We start from the raw sequence: 15,208 nt of genomic DNA on the forward strand, positions 1-15,208 counted from the left end.
TACTCAGAGGAAGTTTTGAGGTATACCATTGAGCAGCAAGAGGCACTCTACAAGAAGGGATACAAATGTTTTGCAACCGAAGTCACCAACCCACGTGAGGGTAAATAAAAATAAAAATCAGTAGCCTTTAATGTGCACCATCTTCTGAACGGAGGCGTGGAGAGGGAAGGGGAGCGTTTGCCTCATTCCTCGTCCGCTCCACAGTTGGCCCAAATGATCGACAATCCTATGGAGCAAATGACTAGGAAACAGAGGAATCTGGGAGAAGACTCTCATTGGAAGTGGTTGGCAAACCTGGTGGAAACTAGAGGGGCAACACGTCCCTAACCATAGCACCAACCTGCCAATCTTGACTCTATGCTGGAACTCTCATTTGTTTCTAAAGGATCGACTATTTGACCACATAGAAGGTTTGAGCCTAATCATGCTACAGGAAACCTGGCTGATGGCCCCACTGGTGATTGATGGTTGGAACTTCACAACACAGGAGGCGGAAAAGGGCCTTAGAGGCCGTCCAAAAGGGGGGTTGGTCATAGGTGAAAAGAACATGTTGGAGTTGGTCAAGCTTGGTACCTCCTCCCCAAAAATTTTGATGGGAATCATATCCTCATAACTGGCGCACCCTGGGGAGCATACATCTCCCATACGGCTCATATCAATTTATGTTCCACCTTATGCAGGCAATGTTGCCACTTCACTGAAAGATGTGGAGAGGATTATGTGTGATGTCATTCGAGGGCACTATAATCTTATGTTGGGATTTTAACGCCATAATACCACTCTATGATCCTCTGGTGGAGTGCAAACCCTTGGTCAATGGCCCAAGCATCATCAAAGCCCAGGAACGGAGAGCGCACCAGTGGGGGCATAAACGGTCCTGCCTACTAGCTCAATTTGAGCTATCAATCAATGGTGCCTGTTTATCTGATAACCCACCCAATTACACCCGTGTGGGACACAGAGGTAGAGCATTTTGGACTGCATGTTTGTCGCCAATTCTCCACCGATGGTTATGGATCTGTGTGTCTACCCATGTGCGGAGAGCAACCATTTTTTGATTGTGGCTCATCTGGATTTACAGGCTGGGGGGAGCCCCATGAGACCAACAGGCAACCTAAGCCACAACAGGGGCCAGAATCGCACTACATGGAATGATTGCAATTTGAATGCAGCCATTCTCACAGCGTGAAAGGCTTTAGGCACTTACATTAGCGCGGAGTAGGAGAATCCAATGCTGGGGATTCACTTGTTTGAGAAGATTTTCACTCTAATTCAAGGTTGCTCACTTACCACCATAAATGTAGCAGGGAGAGAGACTTCCGGTCTTCGGAACGACAATAGACATCCATACGACCACCACATCTGTGACAGAAAGAGAACACTGAGGGGAGAACTGCGGGCCTTAGCTAGGCTAGAAGCCCCACCAGATGTACATTCTGCAGGGGTAAAGACTGCAAAACTCAAATACCATAAGTGGCTAAGACACTACGATTACCTAAAGAACTGTCTCCAGTGGTGTGAGTTAGTGCTGGCTTCCCTTTCCAGGGACATAAAAAAACTTCTGGCGAATAATAAATGGAAAAGTCCACGTTTGACTCTTTGAATTGAGTTTCTGAGCAGGGCTGGATATGGCACATCCTTCAGGCCCTCTGCTGTCCGACTGGGAGCGAGGCTAGCTGGCGGGCACCTGAGGGGCCCTGGTCCCATGCAGTAGGCCCGGATGACATTCAGGGAATCATTGGAACCACTAAAACCTCCAGGGCACCTGGCCCAGATGGCACCTGCAGCTCCCTATTGAATGCAGATCCTGCCCTCTGGGCTCTTGTCCTACACCTCCTCTTTGAAAGCATTGAATCGATGCAGTTGAACCCCAAGTCATGGCTGGACAGCATAATCGCACATATATTAAAGAAGGGCAGACAAGACGATCCAAACAACTATCAATTACTTGCCATGTTGGATACCCGCCAAGATCTTTGCCCAGTCCTACTGACAGAACTTGAGGACTGGGCAGAAAAATTTGACATCATTCCATTCAATCAGACAGGCTTCCGATAGAATTCATATACCACCATCAACCGTTTGGCCCGCACTACAATCGTCAACAAGCAAGAAGCAGAAAACTCCCGGTGTATGTGGCATTTATAGATTTTAGTGCCGCTTTTGATATGGATGACTGCATGAGGCTCTGACAGAAACTGTCCAAACATGATATCCTACAGGGCCTGCTCAGAATAATTATTTCACTCTATTCAGAGACCCGAGTTAGGATTAGGCTGGACCAAAAGGGCGGCACCTCTGCCTGGATTGATCCTAATAGGGGCCTCAAACAAGGCTGCACGCTGCCCTTAGTCTCTTCAAGTTATACATGGCTGATTTGGGAGAGGCTCCGGCAAATATGACCACCATACCACCAAAACTAGTAGTCCTCCTGCTACAATGGCTGGGATACGCTGACAACCTGGTAATATCAGACTTAACTCCAGGTGGCCTGCAAGCCACACCGTCGAAATTGATGACCTAGGCCTCTGACAACTCCCTGGTAATAAACATCTAAAAATCTAAAGTAATGATATTCGACACAGGGAGGAAGAGAAGAAATACTCGAGCATTGGAAATTGATGGAAAGGAGTTGGAGGTGGTTCCCTCTTATAAATATCTGGGCATGTTTCTGAATTCCAGACTGAATAGTCGTGCCCATCTGGAATACATTAGCCTGAAGGCCAATGTGTCTACTGGAGGTATCCACTCTTTTTCGCGAAGAGGAGGAGGATTCTCAACAGAATTTTTGATCAACCTCTACCAGACTGAAGTACTATCCCTGCTACTATACGTAGCGGAGGTCTGGTCACTATACTGTTTAGAAGAGCTGGCTAGACTGGCGAGAAGTCTGTTAAGAGCCCTCTTACACCTCCCCTAACACACTTCAATAGAGATGATGCTACTGGAATTTAAGGTTATGGCCATTAAAAGCAGAATATTTTAAGGCTGTGTGGCCACATTTTGGAAGCTGATCAGCGCACCAGCCGTCACTCTCCTACAGCAAATTGTCGAAACCAACGGGTCTAGATCAACCTTGATAATCACTAGCAGTGTGGGGAACCTCTGCTCCCTGGCAAATAAATGGCTATTGCTTGCTCTGGAAAGCTGACTGAAAAATCCCTAATGTCATTCAAGAAAGAAATTAAAGAGATCCTCGTAGCCTATGACCACGAACAAGCTGCGGTCAATCTGAGCACAAAAAATGTAGCCGCAGAATATATGGCCACATCCTATGCAATCCACGTAGGCCCACGTACATTGACCAATTCGTGGGCAACTACCTAATCTGGGACTACTTAAAAATCAAATTTAAAATGGGAGCATACAGAGAGTCTGAAAATGCCTGGCGCTGATTACATGAAGATTCTTTGGACTGTCGACTATGTGGGGAGGGGGTTTTGGAAACTCTGAGACATCTGCATTGTGCATGTACCTCTCTAAATAAGTTAAGGCAGAGTGTGTTACATTCTGCCGGCCTAATGGGCACTCTTCCAGAGCCTCTGCTATGCCGCGAATTTATGATGGGAAATAATCATGCCAGCATCACTTATTTCACATTGTTATGGAGAGAAATCGTGAAAGTTGTTAACATTTTATCATGAAATATGTGATTTTAGACGTTGATATATTAGTGAGATTTTATGTAAGGCTGTCACTGCTTTCTTGATTTGTGCTGTGTAAATTTGAACAATCTGTATCACAATAAAAATAAAAAAATGATCCAGGTATTAAGAAAACAACATCACGTCTCCCAGTGGATGGTCCTGTCCCATGCCAGTTATTTTTTCTACCAGTGGGTTGGAAGCTGCAGATAGAATGTGTGAACTCCTTCTCGATCCACATTCTGTGGTGGAGGGTATTTCTCAACATCTAACCAACCAAACCATTCTCCCCACTAGGAAATATGTGGAGAGTAACACGTATAACCTTTTCTTCCCCAAGTCTTATCAAATTCCCAGTAGGGACAAATCATAATTTCCCTAGAGCTCAAGGTGGGAGTTCTATCTGACTCAGCTATCTATCTTATGCCCTTGGGTGGGAGGAGACAAAGAAGTATGTTAGGGGTGTTAGCTCTTCTGTTCAGTGGAAAAGAAATAAAGATTGCCCTCTTGAATTTGTTGTACAAACCTATACAAATTAAGAGGGCCGAGCTGGTAGGACTCTTGGTGCATGAAACCCCATGGGAATTATTGTCATAACCTGACCTTAGGCGGGGATGTGAAGGGAACCTGGGAAAGCAACTTGGTGGTATGTGGGACCCAGATATTATTTTCCTGGCTCAAAGTGGGAGGCTGGGAAAGTTACGAACAGACTGAGTCAAGCCTAATACAGGAAGAGAGCAGAGCTCCAGAAATTCCCATAATACAGGAGACCCCTCTTCCCAGGAAAACAGGGATTAGTAATACACTTAAAACTACAGTTGTATCAGTTTATGCTTTAGAGAACAATAGGACAGATGAACAATTAGTAGAGGTCTCTTCAGCAGAGATACCAACAAGGAAAATAATATTTATGACTTCCCACGACCTAGGAAAGTATCTTGTACATTAGAGACTAAGAACTACCAAGTCGCTCAGTCCCAAATTAGCCTTATTACTCCTTTAGATAGTATTCCCCCTGACAAAGAGGAGGCCCTCGAAGTGGAAGGACAAGATGTAGAAACTCCATTTGCAGAAGAGGAAGGTGAAGAGGAATTTGATCCCTCATTGCAGGAATTCAGGTTCCCTGTCAGATATCGACTCCCAGAACAGGAGTATTTTTCTTGTGGGAAACTAGGTTATCTTACAAAACATTGTTCATTGAATAAACTAAAAAGCTCTACCTTACCATCAGAGCAGAACTAGAGCAGAAAGATAAACCGAACCCCGGGTTTTCCTATGCCAACATTATGTATAGCGATTCTAGTGAAAGTACCATCTCTTCTCATTTGGAAAATACCAATTCTGTTGAAAACCCTGATGTAGTGTTTTGTACTGGAGAAAAGAATAGTTATCATATCCCTGTGGTGTTACAAGGAAAAACTATTTGGGTCCAGTTGGACAAAGGGAGCAAAGGTTCTGCAGTCCAGATGAACATCCTTCCATTGAATTGGGGACCCATAGGTCAAAAGAATATAGGCTGTGTTCATGGTCAAGCAGAAGGTCATCCCTTGACCAAACTTGACATGACTATTCTAGGGAAAATTATATAGGTATTGGTGGCAGTAATACCTAATCTTCCTACATCCATGATCTTGGGTAGTGAGATACCCCATTTTCATGAATGGATTTTTCAAGTAGCACAGATAAAGTTGAAATCTATCAAATGTTTTGTTAATCAAATAGAGAAAACACCTTCTTTATATTCCCCTAACAATTATTTGGTTCAAGAGGAAACATTTTCAGAGGATCCTGTATGGGACTGGAAGGTGGATGAACCTACTAAAAATGCAGAAGAGGCTGATGGTTCAGAAGGGCAAAAAGGACATGGACTGAGAGGTCAGGTCTTTAAGGAAAAGGTATGTGATGAATCCTATGGAGTCCTCACAAAACCCCTACTTAGAGTCTCCTGTCAGGTGGCCAGGGAAAGGCAGATGCTTCATAATCCTGACCCTGGGGGCGGTGTTAGCCGGGAGGATCATGTGAGAAACCTGGAGGTGTCTCCCTAGCTAGTCCCTGGAGATCTGTCATCCAGGTGGCCAGGACATGGCCATCACTGTTGGATCCAGTTTCTGGGGGTGGACCAGTGAGTGAGGATCACCTTGGTGGGAGGGTGCTTGGGGGGTGGGACACCAAAGGATGAGACGCAATATTCCCCTTCTTTCAATACCTTTTCCCCATCCTACCACATAGGATATTCCAAAAGACTGTCCCCACCCTTTTCCGACACAAACACTTTCGCACAACATGAAAGACAATGGACTAGCACCAGAGGTGTTTACCTGACATGTCCCAATACAACGGTCAGGCAAAGTCAGGAAATTAACCAGAATCACACAAACTGACGCCCTTTCCCTTCCCCACAGGGATAAAAGGTGGAGCATGAGAGCAAAGGATGAGCAAGGCAGACCGCACAATGTGAGAACTAATTCAGCACAGCAGTTCAAGAGGAGGAGAAAGGTGGTGCATACCGAGAGGATGAGAATGGGCGCAGCAACCATGCCCTTTCTGACCAAGGCCTGTGAATCCTCTGCAGAAGGAATCATAAGACCATGAACAAAAGGCATCGTGTATTGCAGCAGATGTCGATGGCACACAAGACCATCCTCCGCTGATAACCAAGCCAGGGAGAGATGCTTGTCTCTGTGGTACCAAGCTTGACTCCAAAGAGAAATAAAGCCAAGCAGTTCATCACAGCTGGTGAGTCGAGGAGAAAGTCCATAAGAAACCGAACTGCGTTGAACGAAAAGTAGCAAACGGCTAAATTGAACTGTGAACGGCTGATAGAGCTATTGATGAAAGATGGGGGAAAACCAGTAACAGAGAAGTCCGGCACGACGTGGGTGCTCACGCAAGAAACTCTGGGCGATTACCCGATTGTAGAAGCTACCATAACTAGAAGGCCTTGGGAAATGGCGAAAAGGGGTCAAAGTGGTCATACAGGGGTCTTTGACCAACAGATGATTGTGAAGCTAAGGGAAATGAATCCTGCTTGAATAGATTAGCGCATGAGCAGTGTGTTGCAAAGGTTGGCAAGAGTGAACCCGGTGATGGGATGCTAACAAAAAGGGGCAAAGCCTGAAGTCCCATGAACAGTGAGCAGTGAACCCAACCGAGGGACGTCCACAGTGAACTGTTTGAAAAGACATCAAGATTTGTGAATGCAAGGAGTATTGTAAGACCAGGGGAAGTGGATTGTCCCCCTTGGCAATTGGATCTGAGCCCGGCAGAGGGAGATCCCGAAAGAAAGACCTGAGCCTGATCGAGGGAAGCATAGGGGTCCGAGCCCGACCGAGCGGAATCCAGCGGTGGAAAGTCATCACCCAATAGTCCATTTGGAAAGGAGCTTTTTGTTTGTTTTGTTGAATACATCAGGCCCTCGAAGGCAAGAGACTTTTTATTGAAAAGAGACTTAACCATCGAAGAACCTGTTAGCTGGTACAGAACTGTTGGCTCGCACTGGGAATGCTTGACTTTGTACTGTGCTCTGGAGATCCACCTTGTCCCGTACTCAAAACACGGGGAAGGGAGACCTCTAGCAATCACATTCTGACTTATTATTTGTGAACACTTCTTTTTTTATTGAAAACCCTACACACTCTTTTTGTAATTAGTTGTAAGGATTTGGCAATAGTTGTTTTTTAGTATAGGCCTTTTACTTTGACAAGACGTCACAAGGACTGCCTTATTTTTCAGTTGATGGTCGAAGTTTGCTCCCATCTTAGATTCAGGTTTAGGTTGGATGTTTTTCGACCCTGCATTTACAGTTTAATAAACACCCTTGAACTGTGATCACTTCTGTCTGTCTCTACCTTTGCCACCATGAGGTCCTCACAATCACCTGGGAGAAGGGCCCCAGGGACACAGGGGGACTTCATGGAATGAGACACGGTACTTGTCTAACTCAAGGAAGGGAATATCATTAATGCCAGCTCTATAATGGCATGTTGTCAAAGAGAGTTCTTCCCAAATGTTAATTGTTAGAGTGTGAGTGAAGACAATAATAACCAGTCATGTATTAAGAGTGAGAAAAGCACTTGTAAAATGTATCACACTCCCAGAAATAGGAAATCCTATGAGTCCCAGGAAAAGAATGCAGAGAAGTTTTTAAAAGCTATCAATTTAAATCTTGAAAAACCTAATTCTTCTGTAAAACCAAATATATCTTGTAATCCTTGTGATACTCCTTTTAAGGAATATTCTTAAAGAAAGAAAAGAACTTGGTGAGGAAAATACCATTGAGAAAAAGTATTTTAGTGTTATGCACTTTGGGTCCCAGAACAGGTACGAAGAAGAGGTCTGCAGGGACAGGCGGTTGCAAAGTACAGACCATTAAGGTTGATGATCCACGCCTGAGGGTGCCTGAGAGTCATAAAAGGCCCTTTCAGGTGCAGGTATTTAGACAAAGATGGAAGAAGGCAAAGCAGCCGAATCAGCAGCAGCAGGATGGCAGGAGTAGTAGTGTGTGGAGGAGTTTTGAACCCTCCAGGAAGCAGCAGAGGAAGACATTGCGGAAGAACCAGGATGCGGGGACCAGCGAAATTGATGCCGGTCCTGATAGGGTCATATGGGCTCGAGATTTCAGCTGCAGAACAGCGGAAAGCACACCTTTTTGTAACTTTCCCCACTGTAAAGCGTTCAGCGGTGGCAGGCGAGCACCGGATTGCTGGGGGACAAGTGAGGGCTCTGAATGTAGCAGACACGGGCCACCGGAAGCCATGCAGGAGAGGTTGCCGGGCTGTGCAGACCGAGAACCGAAGCAGACAAGCTGGTGGCCGCAAGGCAAACAAATGCATGTGCCAGACCCGGTGAGTTCACTGTTATATTGTGATCCTGGAGCACTCAATGACTGCCCGCTGAAAGAATCCAGACTCGTTTTTGAATACTGAACTGATGTAAAACAAGTAAAACTATTTTGACGCATACCAAGCTGATTTAAACCAAAGCAGTTGGCATAATAAGACTTTAAAGATCCCACCTGAAGGCAGTGATTGTTATATATTGGTTTATAATAAAAGCCACCCACACGAAGAGGCAACACCTCAAGAAGGGAACACCAACCACTATTGCCAAAGCCATAAGGGACTCACACTAATGCAATTGACACACAACCAGTGTTGCCTAAGCCAAAAGAAGATAACTGAGCATAACTGTGTGTGAAGAATATTGCCCAGGTGTAGAGAATGTCTTAAACCCACATTGTCAAAGCCAAAGAAGTGTGAAGGAGAGAAAGTTATTATCAGCATTTGGTTATCAATTCAAAGGTGAAACAAGATTGCCAGGAGATCTAAAAGAGGTTCAGGAGGAAGGAAGCATTGCCTGTCTTGAGTGTGGCAAACATGAAGGTGTAGTAAATAGAACCAGTGTGATTTGTGTTTCCCTTGAAGAAATTCTCAAACCTAATTGTGTGAAGCAGAAGAGATTGTTAAAACTTTTGAAGCTGACCCGTACCACAGAAGTACTTAGAGTTAGTCATTTGGCCTGCCAATTAGTTCTGTTTGTGCAGGAGAGTACACCCGAACAGAGAACTGCAGTCGTTTGTCTTGGCTGGCAGGAGAGTATATCAGGCCAAGAACTTTTGTAACCATTGGTTCTGTTATGGCAAGAGTACAACGGAGCAGAGAGTTGCAGCAGTAGTAATCTTGGCATGAGAGTAAACAGGGTGGAAGTTCATGAACTACTGTGGTGGGTTAAATCTTTTTTAAAAATATTATTCTTTTATTTACTTGTGTATGGTCAATTTTTACTTTTTACAAGGTATGTCGCGAAATTCAGGTCCTTGAAAGTTTACCTTCTAATAAAATTCATAAAGCTGCTATTTTCTCCATGGCGAATTTTAAAATCTTTGCCGCCGCAATAGTCCATCTGGTCTTTTCGCCAGAAATTAGGCAGACTCGCCAGGTCTCTTCTTCTCGAAGGTTAGAGTCCGCGAACAAAGGTAGGAGGTATGTGACTCTTGCTCCTTGCGTACCCGAACAGGACATCAATGGATGTCTTACAGTTTCCATAAGGTGTTTCTCTAGGCATAGTCTACAATCATTTGAATTTGAAAATGATCTTATTTCCAGAATTACATGTGTCAGAAGGAGGTTTAATGGCGTTTTCATGAAAATGCCCCTTAGCCTTTTGTCTGGAAATGTATTGATGTATGCCATAGTTTCCTTTGATTTTCTAGTCGCTGGAGGTAGATGCCTCAACAGTTTGTTACTTGTTGCTCGTTCTTGAGTGTTGATACAGTCCAGATCGTCAATTTTTTTTCACTCTCTGGGGGTTAGATATTAGGACTTCTACAGAGCAGGTTATAGTCTCTAGCTGGAGCTTTGTCATAGTCACCCAGGTTTTTAACATCAGACAGCTTCCTGTTTTGGCTTCTTCGGCAATCATTTGATAAACTGGCGGGCTGTCCGACACCAAAATCTTTCTGTACAGCTGCTTACTGCTATGATCTACCTTAGCTGACTGAGAGATCAGGCCTAACTCACGCCTAATAGCTGCAACAGATGTTGACTTAGGTATGTTAAGCACAGATCTCCAGAGGAATCCTTCTAACTTAGGCCAAATTTTTGTTGGGATGTCGGGACATGCGTCCATCCCATAGACAATCGATGGTACCACTTTGGTTTTGTAGAATTGGATTGCGGGCAGCAGGGAGAACCTTCCAAATTGTTTATCGATGGCTCTAGTTTGCGCGGTGAGGTTGAGCATTTTGTCCAAAAGAACTTCTTGCATTCGGGTATCCGATTTTGAGCAGTCGATCGTGACTCCTAAGTATTTGAAGTGGGCGACAGATTCGATTTTAGAACCGCCCAAAAACCTCGTTTTGTGAATTTCTCCAGGGTCAAGATTTTCGTCTTGCTCTTGTTTATTTCCAAGTTATTTTGTTCTGTGTAACTCGCTACGTTGTTCAATTGCCTTTGGAGCCCAATAGGTGTTTGGTCCAACAATATCAAGTCATCGGCCTAGAGCAGCTGTGACACACTGGAGTTTCTGCTTTTAGGTGGAAATTATTAAACTGTTGAAGCTGAGTCTTTATAGTTCCCCAGGAAAGCGATAAACAGGGCGGGAGCCAAGGGGCAACCCTGGTTCACCCCCCTTTTAGAGGGGATTTCATCTGACAGAAGACCTTGTTGACTGATCCACACTCGCATTTTTGTGTTGTAACGCGATTAAGGGGCCTAAGATGGATGATGGACATTTCCAAGCTACAAGCTTCTACCAGAGTTTTTCCCGGTCCACTGGGTCGAACGCCTGGGTTAGATCGATGAAAGCTAAGAACACTCTTGGGGCGCCAGCTCTAATCTTGCTTTTGATGATGTTTAACAGCATAATGTTCACTGACGCGCTCGCGTTTTCCAAAAAAACCTGTTTGAAAGGGGTCGGCACAAGGGGAAAATCTGGCCCATGCTTGGAATCTTACAAGAAGGAGAGATGCGAAAACCTTGCCGATGATGTCTAGCTCACGATTTTTAACATTTTTTCAGAGTCATGTTGGTAGAGACTAATCCAGTGGTTCTTGAGCCATGATTTGTAGTTCTTTATCCCCACGGATAAGATCGCTCTGGATTGGAGCGTGTTTTGCTTCATTGCCGTCCTTTTTATTTTCCTTAAAGTCCTCCTTCTATCAACCAAGGCTTTGTTGTAACCGTGATTTCTTGGTAAATTTGAATTTGTCCTGGAAGTCTGGTCCATTCTATGTGTGAGTAGTAAAGGTTGGTAATTAACTGCTGACGTTGTTCCACCATCTTCCCTCCCCAGGGCTTGTAGACTGTACTTTTTTGTTAATTCAGTAATATTGCTGGCCATAAGCCACAATCGGGTCTGTTGCTGATTGACTTCAATATTAAGCTTATAGGAAGGATTTTGAGGACGCCTTGAGCTCCAGGTCATGGTAAGCAAGTTGTGGTCGTTTTCTTCGGATCTTTCTACCTTGAAGGCTGAAATTAATGGCAGCAGTGCGTGTGAGACAAAAATGTAGTCTAGGGTTGCAAACGCAGTGTCTCTTTCCCACGTCGGGATCTGTGGACCGTCGTCATGGATTACTGCCACATTGTGAAAGTTCTATGAGTTCATTAATTCAATCCAAGCGGTCCCTCGCTCCTCAGCGAGGGATCCATCGTTTTCCGATACAGAGGCCGCTCTAGGTTTTGGACATTTGGCGTTTAAATCTCTGCAGATAATTGTGTCCGATACCTGGTGGTCTACAAGTAACTCATCTATAGCTTCTGCCACTGATGTGCAGAAATGTTTGTTCGTTGTTCTCTGAGGATTACAATATAGAGTAATAATAGCCAACTGACTCGATTCCAGATTTGTACTCAATGTTCTACGATGTTCCCAGGGTAAAAGCGTTACCAGCTGTCCGTAAGAGTCTGATATCTTTTTTGTAATGTTAATCCTTAAGCCAGCACGGACTGCCAAAAGGAGGCCAGGTCTCCTGCAAACAAAGGATGTCAAAAGCACCTAAATCGGTGCCTCCTGGTTGAGTTAAGTGGGTATGACCACTGGTATTCCAAGATCCCATTCTCAGTCAAGATGATGTTCTGACGAGGTCGGGGGTGTACGAAGCCTCTTCCCGGCTCCTCTCTGTTGAGTTAGATGGTTGCGATCTCATGGATTTGGTTGCGAGGGCTTTCGGTAGCCACGTCCATATGCCTTTATCCTTTTCCTCGACATATTTTCTCGTTGGTTCTCTCGCATGGATCTTGGGCTCAGGTTCTCTGATTTTTGTTTCGGAAGTCAGAGGGCATCTTCCCGATACCTTCTTTTCAAAGGCCCGTTCTGACCTCCTCTCTTCCCTGTTCGTGGAGCGTGAACGTCTGGCTCTTGATCTAGTCCACTCCTTTTGAGCTGGGGTAAAGTTGTCTAAGTCTTATTTTTTTTATTTTTGGTGAGTTTGACTGTTTTCCATCTGGAGATGATCAAGGCTGCTTGCCCAGTTTTTGTATAGGTCTTCAGTTTTAGATATGTATCGGAATTTTTTTTCCCTGGTCATTATTCGGAAATTTTTTTCCCTGGTCGTTATTCCACTCAGTCCAGAGGAGTTTCTCGGTTGAGCCTGTTTGATTTTGGTAAGCCAAAATCCCATCTGCTCAAGCTCGCTATAAGCATCTGACGAAAGGGCCTGCACCGCACGGGTATTAATGTGCAAGTACACCTTTGCTTTCCGTCTCCTATGATAGGGTTCTATCAATGTGAAATTGTCCGTTTTCAGACCTCTCAATTTTCTAACATTTGAAAGTAGATATAACACTGTTCTTCTGTTTAGTACCATGTCTTCATTGTTGCTCGATGTTTGTTCTAATTTAAAAATTCGAGTATCTCTAGAGGGTCTATAACAGACTTTGGCTTGTGGGCAAGGCTTACGCCTATCCGGCTCTTTTTCTCATCTTTGATGGGTCCTCGACCTGGAGCCGCCAGCTGAATCAGTTGTAGTCAGCCTGGTGTCGTCTCTGGTTCTAATCCTTTTCGCGGAGGTTTGATTGTTGGACTCAGTCGTAAAGACAGTTATTTTGTGAGGCTTTGGGGGTTGGTCAGGAGTTGAAGACCAGTCTACTGAGTGACCTCTTTACATTTGGCCTCAATCGTCTTGTAGGGCGCTTCAAAGTTTTCTTTATCTTTTTTTCAAAGCTTCAGCTCTTCCACGGTCTGACACAAGCCATTCATTTCACTCATCACCGGAGAAGAGGCCTCTGCTGATAATAGGTCCTGGTTATGAGAGAGATGTTGTGTTAAATCCAAAAGACCTTGGTCCGCCAGAAAGTCATCAACTGTGAATGGCGACTTCACCAGGTCCACCGCCCAACCCCTGGCGTAGGGTTGCCTTTTCAGGCTTGTAGCTTAGAGGACACCTTACAGGTGCTCAGAGTATTGGTCCTCTGTTCAGGCCTGTCATGGCCCGCAGCTGGAAGAACCTTTGTTGCAAAATGCAGCGTCACATGTCACTTTTTGGCGTTATCCGTTTTGGCCTTTATTTTCATGTCTTCAAAAATCACGAAGCGTTTGCTTGCATCAACAGGATCCTTCGTTTTAGGCGGGGAGTCTGGAAGCTCCTTGGCTACGACTATTCGCTCTTGGTTGACTGATTTCAGCACCGGTGTATGGAGTACGGAAACCTTATGTAGATGGCATAGTGGTTTCTCTGAGATGGAATCAGCCTGATTGCTCATCCGTTGGTCCATTGGATTTGGGTTATGATATGATATGATATGATATGATATTTTATTTATATTGCACTCTTACACAGGTGTTTCAGAGTGCGACCAGGCAAAGGGAGGGGAACAGGGGAGAAAACAAAAACAACGATCTTACTAGGCCCAGTGACATTGAGAACGCGCAAGTGCATGGGGAAGGGAAAAAGGGGGAAAGTGCATGGGGAAGGGAAAAAGGGGGAAAGTGCAGAGCATAGGAGAGAAACAAACTAAATAGTAAGTACATAAATAATTAAATAGAGTGTTAGCAGTGGTAGTGCCGCCTGTAAGAAGCAAAGGTGCTTTGTTAGTCAGATAGGGAGTATCTGATAAGTGCAGAAGAAGAGTGGGTAGGGAACTGTGTGGGTACAGACACAGGCCCCAGTGCAAGGTGTGGCCCGGAGGCAGTGCAGGGGGATGGCAGGGTGAGCAGGTACCTGGGCCCGAAGGGCAGAAGGTGGCCAGGTGCAGAGTGCTGAGGGAAAAAGGCAGATCAGCAGGGGAGAAGCAGGGCAAAGGCAGAAGCGAAGAGGAAGGTCTTGAGGAGCTTCCGGAACCGTAGATGGTTCTCCTCAAGTTTCAAGGTGACAGGGAGGCCGTTCCAAAGGGAGGCCCCGGCCAAAGACAGAGATCTACCTCCAGCTCGTTTCTTTGAAAAACGACTGATCCTGAAGGAGTTAGAGGTAGAGGAGCGAAGGGCTCGAGAGGGGAGGTATTTACGGAGGGATAGTTGAAGGTATTTTGGACCCATGCCCCAGAAAGCCTTGTGGACAATGCAAAGGGTTTTAAATGTAATCCTTGCATCCACTGGGAGCCAATGAAGGGATTTCAGGGCTGGAGAGATACGATCCCAGGGCTTGAGACCAAGGGCAAGTCTCGCAGTCCTGTTCTGGATTAGTTGTAAAGGGCGGAGAATAGAGGAAGGTAGATTTAGAAAGAGGCTGTTACAGTAGTCCAACTTAGAGACAATCTGAGCTTGAGAGACAGTGAGCTTCTGAGGGAAAGTGAGGAAAGGAAGAGTACCCCCGAGGTTCTTAGCTTTGCAGGTAGGGGCAGGAGGAGGGCCAAGGGAGGCTGGCCAGAGAGTGAGCAGAAAAGATGGAGAGGGTGTACCAATGAGGAGGATCTCAGTCTTGTTGGCATTTAAACAGAGATTGTTGGCGGCACACCAATTTTGAATGGCGATGAGACAGTCAGAGATGAGGGAAGGAGAGGAGGTGGCTGAAGGAAGCCTGAAAATGAGTTGGGTGTCATCAGCATAGCACTGGAAATTTGAGCAAAAGATGGAAATGCAGTATGCGAGAGTTGCCAGGTATTGGTTGAAAAGCCAGGGCGAGAGGT

The sequence above is a fragment of the Ambystoma mexicanum genome, chromosome 1p (assembly GCF_040938575.1).
Source record: "Ambystoma mexicanum isolate Mex_15411 chromosome 1p, UKY_AmexF1_1, whole genome shotgun sequence".
Classification (NCBI taxonomy): domain Eukaryota; kingdom Metazoa; phylum Chordata; class Amphibia; order Caudata; family Ambystomatidae; genus Ambystoma; species Ambystoma mexicanum.